Source organism: Rhinolophus sinicus, chromosome 2, assembly GCF_057876585.1.
Source record: "Rhinolophus sinicus isolate RSI-liver-muscle chromosome 2, RSI-T2T, whole genome shotgun sequence".
NCBI lineage: Eukaryota > Metazoa > Chordata > Mammalia > Chiroptera > Rhinolophidae > Rhinolophus > Rhinolophus sinicus.
Window position 1 is genome coordinate 151,469,070 of NC_142502.1, and position 14,267 is coordinate 151,483,336.

A 14,267-nucleotide genomic window follows, 5' to 3' on the forward strand; every position below is an offset into this window, starting at 1 on the left:
TTTGAATGCCCTATTTTTGAGTATTCTGGGACTTTTTAAGGAAAAAGATATCTTCCACAGTAGGCGCTGGCAAATGAAACCAAGGAATTAAAACTCCTTCTTCTTTCCAAGAGTACAAAGAAAATTAAGAGACTTTTAAAACACAAAACCACCCATTTTCATATTTTTTTCCATATTATGCAGCTAATAACTATGATTATAACTTCTATTCAGATACAACCCTTTTCATTGGTGATAACTTCAGCCTTTATTAGTTCATCTTTTTATTTTTTGACCAATTACCTAGATGTTGGGACAACAACTTAACTACCTGAGGAAAAAAAAGAAAATTAGATTTCTACTTCTCATGTTTCAAGATAAATTCTAAATGAATTATATATTTAAATATTTAAAACATAAAATTACAAAACGAAAATATATGTAGATATTTGAATATTTTTTTCGCTTTTGCCAAGATTTTATTTTGAGTCATTTGAAAGACACTGAGTAAAGAAGGAGAGCCTAAGACTCAATAGATATAGATTCCAAATTCAAACTCATATTCTGTCCAACCCCCACCAATGGTCTCTGTCTTGCCAAAAAGTTGTTTTCTTTGGTCATTCCTATTTTCAGCTTCCTGGAGAAGAGATATTTTCCCATAAGCCATCTTCATTGTTTGTTTGCTTGTTTGTTTGTTTTTTCTTTTCTTGTAGAGTAGAGCTTTATTTCCAGGAAACAGCTTGTTTGTTGAAGATGGGTATTTGTAGAAAACCATCAAGGTAGATCTAATGTGTTCAACAAAGTGGGAGGGCTCCGCTAGAGGTGAAGTGAAAAGGTTCTCTAGTATTTCCTTATCATCTTGCTGCAAGCAGTCATCCCCACGTGGAGATGGTATCCAGGAATACAGTCCAGTATGGAGTTGTCCTGTCCTTGAATCGTAAGTACTAATCATCAGTCCTCCTGTTAAAGCTGGAGCAGCACGCAGCTCCTCCCCTGGACTGCAATCCTGGAAGGAGTCTCTGTAAATCTCGGCAGTTTTCATGTGGATAGCAACGCCATAAATTATTGGAAAGTGGTTTTCATTTTCTTCCTGGTCATTTAATTCTGTCACACATAATGTCACTAAGTGAATGTCACCTTTTTGACTGTCAAATTCGCTAAGAAGTTGATGAGTAAGTTTTTGTGACAACCGCCTATCACCACTGAAGCCGCCGACGAGGTACACTTCCAGCCTTCCACAGTGAGTGTGGTCAGAAAAGGATTTTATGGAGTTCGTGATCAAAGGGACCTCAGCTTTGGTGTTGGTTCCATCACAAAGTGTCAAGCAGGTAGCCCCATTACTTGTGTGCCTCAGGATCACAATGTGACACGTGTAGTATCATCAGAACCTAGAATGGAGATAGAGCCTCCAGAAGCGGGTGGGGAGGGAGGAGGTCCCCCGTGGACTGTGGCAACCACAACACACTGCCCCTGGACCACCATTGAAATTACTGAGGGAGCTGCCCAGGAGGGCCCTGGATGCGGAATCCCCACTCGCCGGCTGTTCATGTTCCTCTGAATATTCTTGAAGTGAAGCAGGGTGTCCTAAGTTTAACACCAAAAACAAAACTATACAAGGAAATGTTGATAGATTTGACTACATCAACATTTTAAATTTCTAGATGTATAGTTCCAGAAATGTGGTGTACACCAAATAATATTTCTGCACAGGATACCTGAAAATTCTGAACAAAACATTTAAAAAAACCTTTTAGCAGCATAGTGTAGACGGCAAGAAAATAAGGGAATTCTTCAGATGCAATAATAACGTAAAAGATGGAGTCTAGAAAGATAATCAAGTACTAAAATGCACAGTTGCCTGGGCGCATATTGGTTATAGTTGCTGATTTCTGGCAGTTTGGAGATTTGAATTTTAATGAGAAACAGGAGACAGGATCAATTTAAAGCAGAAATTAAGATGCTTCCACAAAACTGATGTTATGAAAGGAGACATTCTAAGTGAAAAAGGCAAACTGCAAAAACAAAAACAAACAAACAAAACAAAACAAAAATCTTTCCTCCTGCCCCATAGAGGGTGGTACTCTGGATTATGGAGTCTGAATAAAAGAAAAAAGAAGAGAATTCCAGAAAACTTGTAACTTCAGTCAACTTTAATTTGCTTTAGTAACAGAACTCACTGGTTTCTATGCAGCCTGAGGGGGTAAAAAAAGCCAAACAGATTAGAGTAGATGAAAGTAGCTCTTGATTTTGTAGAGCCCCAATTGGCTTGTAGAAGCAAATGAAAATTCTCTCTATAGAAGATACCTTTCACCCATGCCTCATAGACTTCCCACAGATAGCATTCCAATGATTGTGAGCTCACAAATAAAAATCACAAAACACATCACATCAGGAACAAAGCCACCATGAACGAGAGTCAGCAGAATAACCAAGTAATTCAATCAGGCTACAGAAATTGCTGGCATTAAAATGATCAGATATTGAATAAAAATATGTGAGATTAATGTGTTTAAAGAAAACAAGTATTGAAATTATGAAGAAATAGGAGACTATAAAAATGGACAGGATTAAAGAAATAAAATATTACTTCTAAGAATGAAAACTATAATAATTAAGATTAGAAACTTAATTGTCAGGTTAATCATCAGAGTACCATGTTTCCCCCAAAACAAGACCAGGTCTTATATTAAGGTTTGCTCCAAAAGACGCATTGGGGCTTATGTTCAGGGGATGTCATCCTGAATGGAAACACGGTAGATAGAACTGAAGAGAGAACCAGTGAACCAGAAGATAAATCTGAGTACATATATGCAGCAAAGAGAATCAAAGATTGACATATAAAAAAAGAGGTCAAGAGACTTGGAGGAGACAGGAGACAGAGATATGTTTAATAGGACAGCCAAAAGAAGATAATAAAGAGAATGAAGAGATGCAAGAGAATTGCTAGAATTGTGGAAAGGCATAAATCCTCAGATTCAGGAATTACAACAATGCCAAAAGGGGCAAATGAAAATAAATCCTTACCTAGAAACATCATGAAAAACTGCAGCATACCTGAATTAAAGAGGTCTTAAAAGAAGCAAGAGAAAAAAGAGGGATATCTACAAATGATCAATTAAAATGACTGCTGGTATCTTGAGGGTAACCATGAGAGCCAGAAGATTATGGAATAATATCTTCAACATGCCAAATGACAGTAACTCTCAGCCAGGAATTATATACCTAACAAAAGCACTTTCATGATAAGTATGATGAAGACATTTTCAGACAAACAAAAATGGAGAAAGTACACCAACGAAAGATGTTTAGTAAAGGAATTCTAAACGAAGCACTCTAGGACAAAACTCCAAAGGAAGACCTGAAATACTGAGAGAAAATATAGTAAACACGTTGGCAAATGTAATAAACATTGACTGCAGTCAATGATAACAATGTCTAATTTGTGGCCTTTTAAAAATGATAGAACAAAAATAAGTATAGTGCAAAATATGGTTACCAAAGTTAACGGGTTCTGAGGTCTTTATATTGTTTAAGAGGGTGAAGAAGTAACTACCTTAGAAGATTTTTAAGTTAAATGTACATGCTACAAATTTTAAGATAACCACAAGATTAATGGAAAGAGTATGTGTAATTAAAAGCTAGAAAAAGTAGAATGAATAAAATAGCATAATAACAAACCAATCCAAAAGAAAACAAAAAGGGAGAAAAAATATAGAAAAAGACAGAGAAAATGAAAGTTAAGATGGTAGAGATGAATTCAAAAGCAATAATAATCACTATAAATGAAATGATTAAACTCCTTCATAGAACAAAATTGTTAGACTGGAATTAAAAAAACAAACAAACAAACAAACAAAAGATATACCTAACATGTAAGGACCACAAAATAGGTTGAAAGTGAAACGTTGGAAAAAGAACATACTAGGTAAATATTAACCCAGAGAAAACCAAAAGACTAGAGACATTATTATATAAGATAAGCGATGATTAGATTTCATACCGAAACAAAAATGAAATTAGATTAGCACTTTGCATCAATTAATTATTGTTACAGAATAAATCACCTCAAACTCAGTGGATTAAAGCAGCAATGGTTTATTATCACTAAAACATCTATGAGTCATTTGGGATTCAGTTGAAATCCACTGGGCTCAGGTCATGATGCTTGGCTGAAGTAGCTCCCCTTCTCTTGAGACTAGTGGACTAGCTCAGACATGTTCTCATAGCAATGGGAGAAGCAAAAATGCACAAGACATCTTAAAACCTATGCTTGGGACCAATGTCCATTCTCCATTCTGTTGGCCAAAACAAGCCATATGACTCATCCCAAGTCAAGAGCTGGGGAAATAGCATCTAACTTTGTAGGAGGAGTTTGAAGTCACATACCGAAGGGGATACAGGGATGGGTAAAGAATTGGGACCAATAATACAACCTACACAGCATATGAAAGCATTCACAAAAATCAATTTCAGATATTACCATAAAGGGAAGTGGGGGGAAGGAGTCACAAATTGAGAGAGGGCACTGCAATACACAAAACTGACTTAAGATCACCATGCAGAATATATAAAGAATACCTTGCAGTAAAAAAAGAAAGGAAGAAAGGAAGGGAAGGAGGGAGGGATGGAGGGCGGGAGGGAGGAAGGAAAGAAGGAAAGAAGGAAGGAAGGAAGGAAGGAAGGAAGGAAGGAAGGAAGGAAGGAAAGACAACCTAATAGAAAAGTAGTCAAAAGACATGAAAAGGCTTTCTTAAGAGGCGCATCCACAAATGACCAACAAACTTATGAAAAAAATGTTCACCTCATCAGTAATCAGACAAATGCAAAATAAAACAATAAGGTACCATTTTACAGCCACCAGTGATTTTTAAAGCCTGATAACATGAAACATAATAATGTTACAATAATGTGCAATAATAGAAGCTTTTAAACATTACTGATGGGAATATAAAATGGTATAAGCCCTATGGAAAACAATTTGGCTTTTTAAATAGCAGATTGCTTATATTTTTTAAGCATTTTTTTATTAGTTTCAGGTGCACAAAACAATGTAATAGTTAGACATTTATCATTTATATCCCTCACACAGTGACAGCCCCCCTTCCCCATCCACTATCCCTCTTATAGCAGAAAATATGCTTACCCTACAACCCAGCAATTGTAATATTAAGAATACACTTTTGGCATACAAGCACCAAGAGATATGTACAAGAAGGTTTGTGGTAGCATTTTTTTTTATAATAGCAAAAAACTGGAAACGACAGATGAATAAATAAATTCTGATATGCTCATATAGTAGAATACCATACATGCATTAAAAAGGGGGATGATGATTCTCAATGCATAATGTTTAGTTTAAAGGAAACAAGGAAGTCACGAAAGAATTCATAAAGTATGATTCTATTTATATACAGCTCAAAAATATACAAAATTAAATAATACATATATATTGTTTAAGAATTTTCCATATGTGATAAAACTATAAAGAAAAGAAGACCAAAATTAAGGAAATTGGTTACTTCTCAAGAGGAGAGGAAATGTGATATCATAGGAACTCATGCAAACTTCAATGTTTTGGCAATGTGCTATTCTTAAACTGGGATGTGTATTCAGGGTTACTTGCTTTAATGATTATTATTATTCAAACAATATATATATGTCATTTTTGTGTTCATTTGTACAAACGATGTATTTAATTTTTAAAATAAACCTTAAAGGTTTAAACTATATATCAAAAATATCACAAACATCAAAGGCATAAAACAAAGTAAAAAAATCTTTTATCCTATCTACCGTGTTTCCCCGAAAATAAGACCTAGCCAGACCATCAGTGCTAATGAGCCTTTTGGAGCAAAAATTAATATAACACCTGGTATTATTATATTATATTATATTATATTATATTATATTATATTATATTATATTATATGACCCAGTCTTATATTATATATTATATTATATAAGACCCAGTCTTATATTATATATTATATTATATAAGACCCTGTCCTATATTATATTAAAATAAGACCGGGTCTTATATTAATTTTTGCTCCAAAAGACACATTAGAGCTGATGGTCCAGCTAGGTCTTATTTTCGGGGAAACACGGCAATAGACAAAGAGTTATTACATTTTTTAAAGTCTACAAATAGATTTAATTCCAAGATAGGCTAAACACTGAAATAGACAACCCATTTAAAAAATTATAGATGTATAAGTATACCGGCGGTGCCAAAAAAATGTAGACACGTTTTAAGAGATAGTATCTATGCTCAAGCAGTAGTTCACCATAATCAGAAGTGTCTGGACGCTGATGGTAACCACTTTGAGCAACTCTTGTAATTGCAGAAGTCAAACGTGATTTGTATTCATCTTTTATTAGTATATATTGAGTATTACAGTTAATACAGTTTTTTCCTTTCTTAAAATGTGTATACATTTCTTTGGCACCCTCTGTATATATAAAAAAGCATTCAACATCACTAATAATAAAATAGAAATCAGAGTAACCATCTGATGCCATTTTCAACTGTGAGAATGTTAAAGATTAAAAAGAAAAGGATAGTATGGGATAAAAAAATCACTCACGTTTAGGAGAGACTATGTATTGATATACTATTTCTGGGGAACAATTTGGCAACAGATTTCAAAAGTTTTAATGTGTATTTACCATTTAACCTAGGAATTATGCATCTAGAAATTCATCCTAAGGAAATGAACAGTCAAATGCAAAAGATTCATGTATAAGGACACTGATTGGAAAACTCTTTATAACAATATAAACTTGGAAACGACTTGAATGTCCAAGAATTAGGGATTGACTGAATACAGTATAGCAATATATACAATATCACATTAAGCAACTATTAGATGATAGCATAGATACCTAATCATGGACAGGGAAATGTGTTGATAATAACATTAAGTGGGGGGAAAAACAGTTGCAATATAAGTGGACATACTATAACCCCATTTAATTATAAATATAATGCATATAAATATATGTGTGTGTGTTTGTGTGTAAATAGAGAGATATTAAATGATAGATACTATCAAAATGAAAATGTTAACACTCATAACCTCTGGATGGTAGGATTTTAGGTGATTTTGTCTTTTTGCTTGTCTTTATTTTCTTATTTTCTATAATAATCATGCATAATGAATAATTTTAAAAGAAAAAAATTTAAACATAGTACTTAGAAAAACAATAGTGTGTGTAAACAGTACCATTACAACTTTTTAAACTTCACATTTTTCTTTATGGTGAATGTGGCACTTTTCAAAGGAAGATGTTGAAATTCAAGAAGGAAGGAAGGAAGGAAGGAAGGAAGGAAGGAAGGAAGGAAGGAAGGAAGGAAGGAAGGAAGGAAGGAAAGAAGGAAGAAAGGTGAGGGAGGAGGGAGGAAGGGGAGAGGGAGGGAAGGAAAGGAATCTAACTGTGGAATTCAACACAAGGCCATTCAACAACAGAAGTCACTAGTGAAATGATTTTTAAATGCCCTATTGTGGCTATAGTTTAATACAACAGAGTAGAAAGTCATAAAAATTAAAATCCAATATCAGGGAAAAAAGTAGAAAATCTATAGAAATCTAAACATTTTAAAAAGTTATCTGGATTTCAATGATGGTATACATTAATATGAGAACCATACTTATAAGATGAGGAATGTTTTAAGTTATAAATTGTTTATACATTGTGCTTCCATTATGGAGTTTGATGTATCCCCTGACATTACACAGTTAATGTAATAAGAAGAAAAACAAAGGGAACCTAAGAGACCGTGGGGATTAGTAATAGGACCTAGGGACTTTCACCTCCAGTTCATTGTTTGGAATTTAGCCTACATCAACAAATGACTAAGAATTATAGCATACACTTCATTCCCAGTGGTTACAGGGTCCCTCTTGCCTGGAGAAAAAGTATTCAATCCAAAGAGCAGCCTACTAACGTGGCACTTCTCCTAGAACCCTGCAAACACTGTAGAAATTAAAGACCAATCCTGATTTTAACCCTTTCTCTAAATAATCATGCATGTATAAAAAGAGGAAATGAGAGGGTTAAAAATTCAGGGATACAGGTGGCTTAAAATCCAAGTAAAATAGTCCAGTTCTAACTTTCACACAAGTGCTAGTAAGTTTTCATTAAACACTAAACCATGCTGTAATTAGAAGACAAACTTGATCAGTCCTAGTATTTTAAATTTCATTTCAAATTTGATGCCCTACTATCAAAAGTCCAAGATTTCTGTTACATTTAAAGCATGGTTTAAACCTCCCAATAAGTACCTCCAACTCATATATTTTGTATTTTCATAGTAGAATATTTTCCCAATAGAGTTAAGAGTTTTCTATGAGATAATGAACAATTATGCCACAACTTGCTAACAAATGTTCTTTACAGTGAAGACCCAATTAGTTGTGTCTGTTTGACTCATGCTGGCTTTCATTCAAGACTGAATTTATGTAGCGAGACCTGTTCTTTCCTCGAGATATGACTCTGGTGATTGAATAATGTTAAGTATACATGGCTAAGATCCCAAAATCTGACAAATTGGATTACTGCTTGTAGAAATTTAAATTCCAGTTGAGAGCATCTCACAGTTCCCAAGGGCCATCACAAACTGTAACCATAAATGTTATTTATTCATGACTAAATAAGACAAAATTAGTAGGCAGGGGGTTAGAGGGGCAGGGGTAGGAGGTTATTGGAAGGATAAATCTGTCAACTATTTAGGTTAAACATAACATTCAGAAGCAACTCTTTCAGCTATAAAATGATTTGGTAAATTTTTAACAGCAGGGTTTTTTTTTGGTTTGGTGTTTTTTTTATAATTTACCAAATACAGAGACCTTAAAAAACATTATACAGTAATACTATAGAGTGATAAGAGCCCTCAAAAATTCACTTGTTATACCCCCTTTCCTACCAAACTTCTGAAGAAAATTTTACAATCATAAAAGAATAAGAAAACAAAACAAAATCAACTACAGCTACTTAAAAGAAAAATTTACTGAAACTAAGTAGATTCTGCTGGATCCCAGCTGTTGGCTTTTTACTTTTTCTAAAATTAAGATTTCAAATTTGAAACAGAAAATAAACTATGCTTGACATACCAGGTGCTCATATATATAACTGGAGTGGAGGAAAATTAAGGGAGGCCTTAATAGTCAGGGAAAAGCCTGAAATAAACAATTAAACCCTTTCCCAGCTTCTAGAAAGAATTTTTAAGACCGGGGACCAGCCTAAAAACACAATTACCACAGGAGGATTCAATTAAACATACTCTCGATTATGTGGAATAACATGAATCCATTTGGGTAACATAAATGCTTTCACAGCTGGATAAAAAACAGAAAATGGGAAGATGTAGTAACTCTTTGTCTATTAGCTACTCACGGATGGCTTTAGAATAGATGAGGTTCCTGACTCTGATTATATCTACCACAAGCCCCATGCGTGCTGAGTATTTTAGAGACAATACAAATCTTAGGCTGTTTGTATGACAACAGGTATCTGGGTCATATAAGAAATTATTCAAGGAGATTTTTATTGAATGTTTTTACTGAATATTTCTTTTTTCCCATGGCCATGGTTAATTTAGGTCTATCTCTTTCATTTTATTTTGTCCAAAGACTACACAACTTTACCTCTCTTTTCTTAAAAAGCCAATTTCCTGATAGCCATTCAAATGTTCTATTATAATAAGATACTGATTGTGGACAACCAGAAGATTTTGAGTGGTTTAATGCTCTCCTGGGTGGAAAATCAATAAAACATCTTAGCTAGGAGAGCTACCTAAAACACGCTAAAGTAATAAGCCATCATTCATATATGCTAATGAGGCCACAGACAGACTCACTCTTGAAGTGCTTAGGGTCCCATTTTCTGTGTCGTTATAGATGTGCCTTAAGCCAGCCATCGCCCCTAGTAGTTACCTTATGACCAAGGGCATTTGCCTTTAGATGTATTTCTCTGTGAAGAGTTAAGTTTGTTCAGGTATCAAACAGACAAACTCAAACTTGCACAGTGTGTATTGACCATCTATATATCTGAACAATACAAGGTAAAGTTAAGTGCATCCTTAACAGGCAGGCCCAGATCAGTCAGTCTCAGCCATCTAGGCCTCAGCTTCCTCATCTGTACAATGCAGGCAGTAATACCTCATAGCATTGCTATAAAGATTAATTTCAGCCTAACTCACAGTAAGCCTCAAAAATTGTGGCCTCTTTCTAGATCACAAAGCCACATATAGATAGAATGCGGAGGTTGCCAAAAAAATGTATACACATTTTAAGAAAAGAAAAAACTGTATTAAAATTATGCTGATGGTAACCACTCTGAGCACCTCTTGTAATTGCAGAAGTCAAACGTGACTCGTATTCATCTTTTGTTATTGATATATATTGAGTATTACAATTTTAATGCAGTTTTTTTCCTTTCTTAAAAATGTGTATACATTTTTTGGCATCCTAATAATTATGTAATTATTAATTACATAATTATAGGAATTTTTTGCTTGCTGGTTTTCAATAATATTCTCTACTCATTAACGTCTGTTTAAAATTTAAGTGTGTGTTTCTCTCTTTGGTAGTTTATTTCTCCAAAACTTGATAAATTTCAAATTAGAAGCTTCAAATAATTACCATGAAATTCTTTATCTAGGGATTATTTATTATAGAGAAATCTATTATAGGGCAGACACAGTTTTTCTTGGTTTGGAACTTACACAATTTGGGGGCTCTCTTTAAGAAAAAGAATGTGAAATTATGAATACAAAATTAGATACAAGGCCTTAGAAATTAGAAATACAAAACTAGGTAGCAGGCTATGCAAGTGAAGAGGCTCTGAAGTTTCATTAACTTCATGGTAAATCCACCCCTGATAGCAGTTCTAACATCAGAAGCATCATCTATCATTCTCATTTTTAATTATTTCACCCTGAAAAAGAACTAATTTGTTCTGAAAGGTAGGCAAGATGGTACATACAGTACAAGAAGGCTGTTTTGCATAGTAATGTGAAAGAATTTTTGCTAATCAAATAATTTTTCATGTATAAAAGAACCAAAGAAATCCTATAGCCTGTATCTTTTATGTCAAGAATTCTAGTATGAAATGACTAAGCAATTTTCAAAAATTACGTTCTGTGACCTGCTTTGTTTATAGCAATAACTGTAACTACTTTTAAGTTGTCTCAATTAGTCACTTATGAGACAGAACTTTGTAGAAATTTATCAAATCTCAGATACACCATAATTCTTAAGTAGAAGACAGTAGCCTTGATCATAAAAAGATAACTTCTTTTTGGAGGAAACATTTTTATCACCTAACATTATTTTTTTCATAATACTCTTGGAAAATAAAATTAGCATACAACAAGAGAGGTATATGATAGTAAATCTATCACCTGTTATTGTAGCCAATTTATAATTCCATACTAATCCTATATGTTTAATGACATACAAACTTTAAATGTTTCATAAATTGAATTAACTTCCAGACAGCAACCACTGTCTCTATCATTCTTTATTCACTCTTCAACCCGCTGCAGTCTAGTATCCACGCCACCCCTCCCATTAAACAGTTCTCTTCAAGGTTAAATATGACCTCTGTTTCTAAATTCAGTTAACATGGTTTCGATTTGAGACAAATATACTTGAAACCCACTTATAGAGCTTCAACTCCTTTTCCCCCCCCTCTTTGATCTCTCTACTCCATTCATATTGAATGACTTACAGCTCCCCTGGAGGCTCTCTAAGCCTTTGTGATAAGCCAGTTCCTCCCGTGCCCTGGCAAACTTGACTTATCCTCCAGGACTCACCTTAGATGTCCCTCCTTCCAGGAAGCAAGCCTTCCTTGACCTCCCAAAGTGGGGTTAATTGCCTTTTCCTTGCGCTCTCTGAGCTGCTCTATCGCATTGCATTATAATTGCTTGTTTAGATGTTTGACACCTCTCCAGACTGTAATATCCTTAGGGGAATAGTGGTAAACCCAATGCTTAGTACATAGTATGTGTTCTACAAATATCTATGGAAAAATTGAGGACTAATAAAATATTAAAAACAAACAATTTTTAAAATAAATAAAAAACACATATCCACACACACAAACCATCCAGATTATTTTACATTTGGCTAAGTTTTACTTTCTTTTCATAAGATTCAATTATAGCAACCAAATGTAGTTAATAATTCCAAATAAAATGCATTAGCAGGTGATCAGCACATAATCACCTAATTAAATCTAATCACCAAATTAAACACTTGTATCTCTGCATGGCAATAAAACCAGTAATTTAGTCTACATTACTGCCCATAAATGGTTTGGCTATTAGGTTTATTTTTTCACAGAATTTACTGACTTAACAGGATACTTGAAGAGCATACAGGGGGATGTAGGGTATAGCATAAAGAATATAGTCAATATTACAATAACTATGTATGGTGTCAGATGGGTACTAGATTTATTGGGGTGATGGTAAGGGATTTGGGGGGTAGAGTGAAAAAGGTAAAGGGAATTAAGAAGTACAAATTGGTAGTTATAAAATGGGGCTGTAAAGTAAAGCATAGGGAATATAGTCAATAACATGGTAATAACTATGTATAGTGCCAGGTGGGTACTAGACTAGTCAGGGGGATCACTTCTTAAATGATATAAATGTCTAACACTATGCTGTACACCTGAAATTAATATAAAATAATATGTAATGTAACTAATTGAAAAATTTGAAAAGGGGGGGGAAGTTGAAGTGGTATAAGAGGTTCAAATTTCCAGGTAGAAAATAAGTAAGTCATGGGGATGTAATGTACAGTATAGGGAATATAGTCAATAGTATTTTGATGGTGTGGTACAGTGTCAGATGGTTGATGGACTTATCATGATGATTACTTCTTTAGGTGTATAAATGATGAATAACTATGGTGTACACCTGTAACTAATATAATATTGTATGTTAGCTACATATTAATAAAAATATTTTTTTAAAGCATATAGTCAGTGGCTTTATAGTGACTTTATAATTTAGGAGCAGTCTATTAATCAATCTCAAATGTATGACTAAGAGCTTCTTCATATAAGTATTATTTCCACAAATTCAGACTTAATGCATTACCTCTTACAAATAATAGAAATACACATTCACTTTCATTTGAAAAGGAATTTCAATTTGGTTGTATCTTAAACATTCTATGTGTTTTAAAAATCTCATCATTGTCCAAATGAAATAGTGAATCAAAAGGATCAGACATAAACCCTCGCTTTTATAAATTTGCACTTTAAGAAATCTAGTTGGAAAGAGCAAAATATACACAAATGAACTCTATTGTATTTCCAAGGTCCATTAAGCAAGCAGACTCTTCAGGGTTTTCAATATACCAAAGAAAATGGTAGCAAAACAGAATCACAAAAGGTAGCTGATAAGCAATTCCTAAAGATAATCACTCTTGACCAGAGGGTAGGAGGGAAGGAGACATAGTCTTCATAACATCCTCATGGTGTTCAGAGAGATTCTTCAAATAACCACAGCTTCCAAGAAAACACTATTTATTCAATAATTTATCCCACATATTTTTGTTGAGAACCTATTCCATGGCAAGCATTGACACAGAAACGGATGGGCAGAAAATAGCCCCTGCCCTGGAGGAGCTTAAATGCAGATGTAGTGAATGTTTGACAGCAGCTATTACTGGGGAAAAAAAAAATCTGAATCTCTAAACTTTTACCTCAAAACTATGCCTTTGTAATTTTACTCTGTTATTATAAACCACTTCCCAAACCTGGATAACTATCTTACTAATGTGTAGTACGTGTCTCAATAAATACCTTTGAGCTTCTTTTCAGCTGGAAATTCCACCTTCCAGTAATTCACCAAAATGACCAACAAAGGGAAAGCAGAGACACGCCTGCTCTATGTTCGCTAGACCTTTAAGAAACCACGGAGTTGTTTCTCTGGTCACATACATTTGAACCTACAAGAAAGGTGATATTGTAGACATCCAGGAATGAGCACTATTCAAAAAGGAATGCCCCACAAATGTTCCCATGGCAAAACGGGAAGAGTCCACAGTGTTACCCAGCATGTAGTCGGTTGGCATTGTTGTAAACAAACAAGTTAAGGGCAAGATTCTTGCCAAGAGCATTAGTGTTTGTATTGAGCATATTAAGCATGCTAAGAGCAGAAATACACAGCTTCCTGAAATGTGTGAAGGAAAATGATCAAAAAAAGAAGGAAGCCAAAGAGAAAGATACCTGGGTTTAGCTGAAGTGCTAGTGTGTTGTTCCACCCAGAGAAG

The 14,267-nt window shown here is 34.2% G+C and overlaps 1 pseudogene; it reads right to left on the bottom strand.

Annotated features, from left to right (window-relative positions):
* Positions 1-508: 508 nt before the first annotated feature.
* On the bottom strand, positions 509-1,527 carry LOC109459012 (protein N-terminal asparagine amidohydrolase pseudogene; annotated as a pseudogene).
* Positions 1,528-14,267: the final 12,740 nt, after the last annotated feature.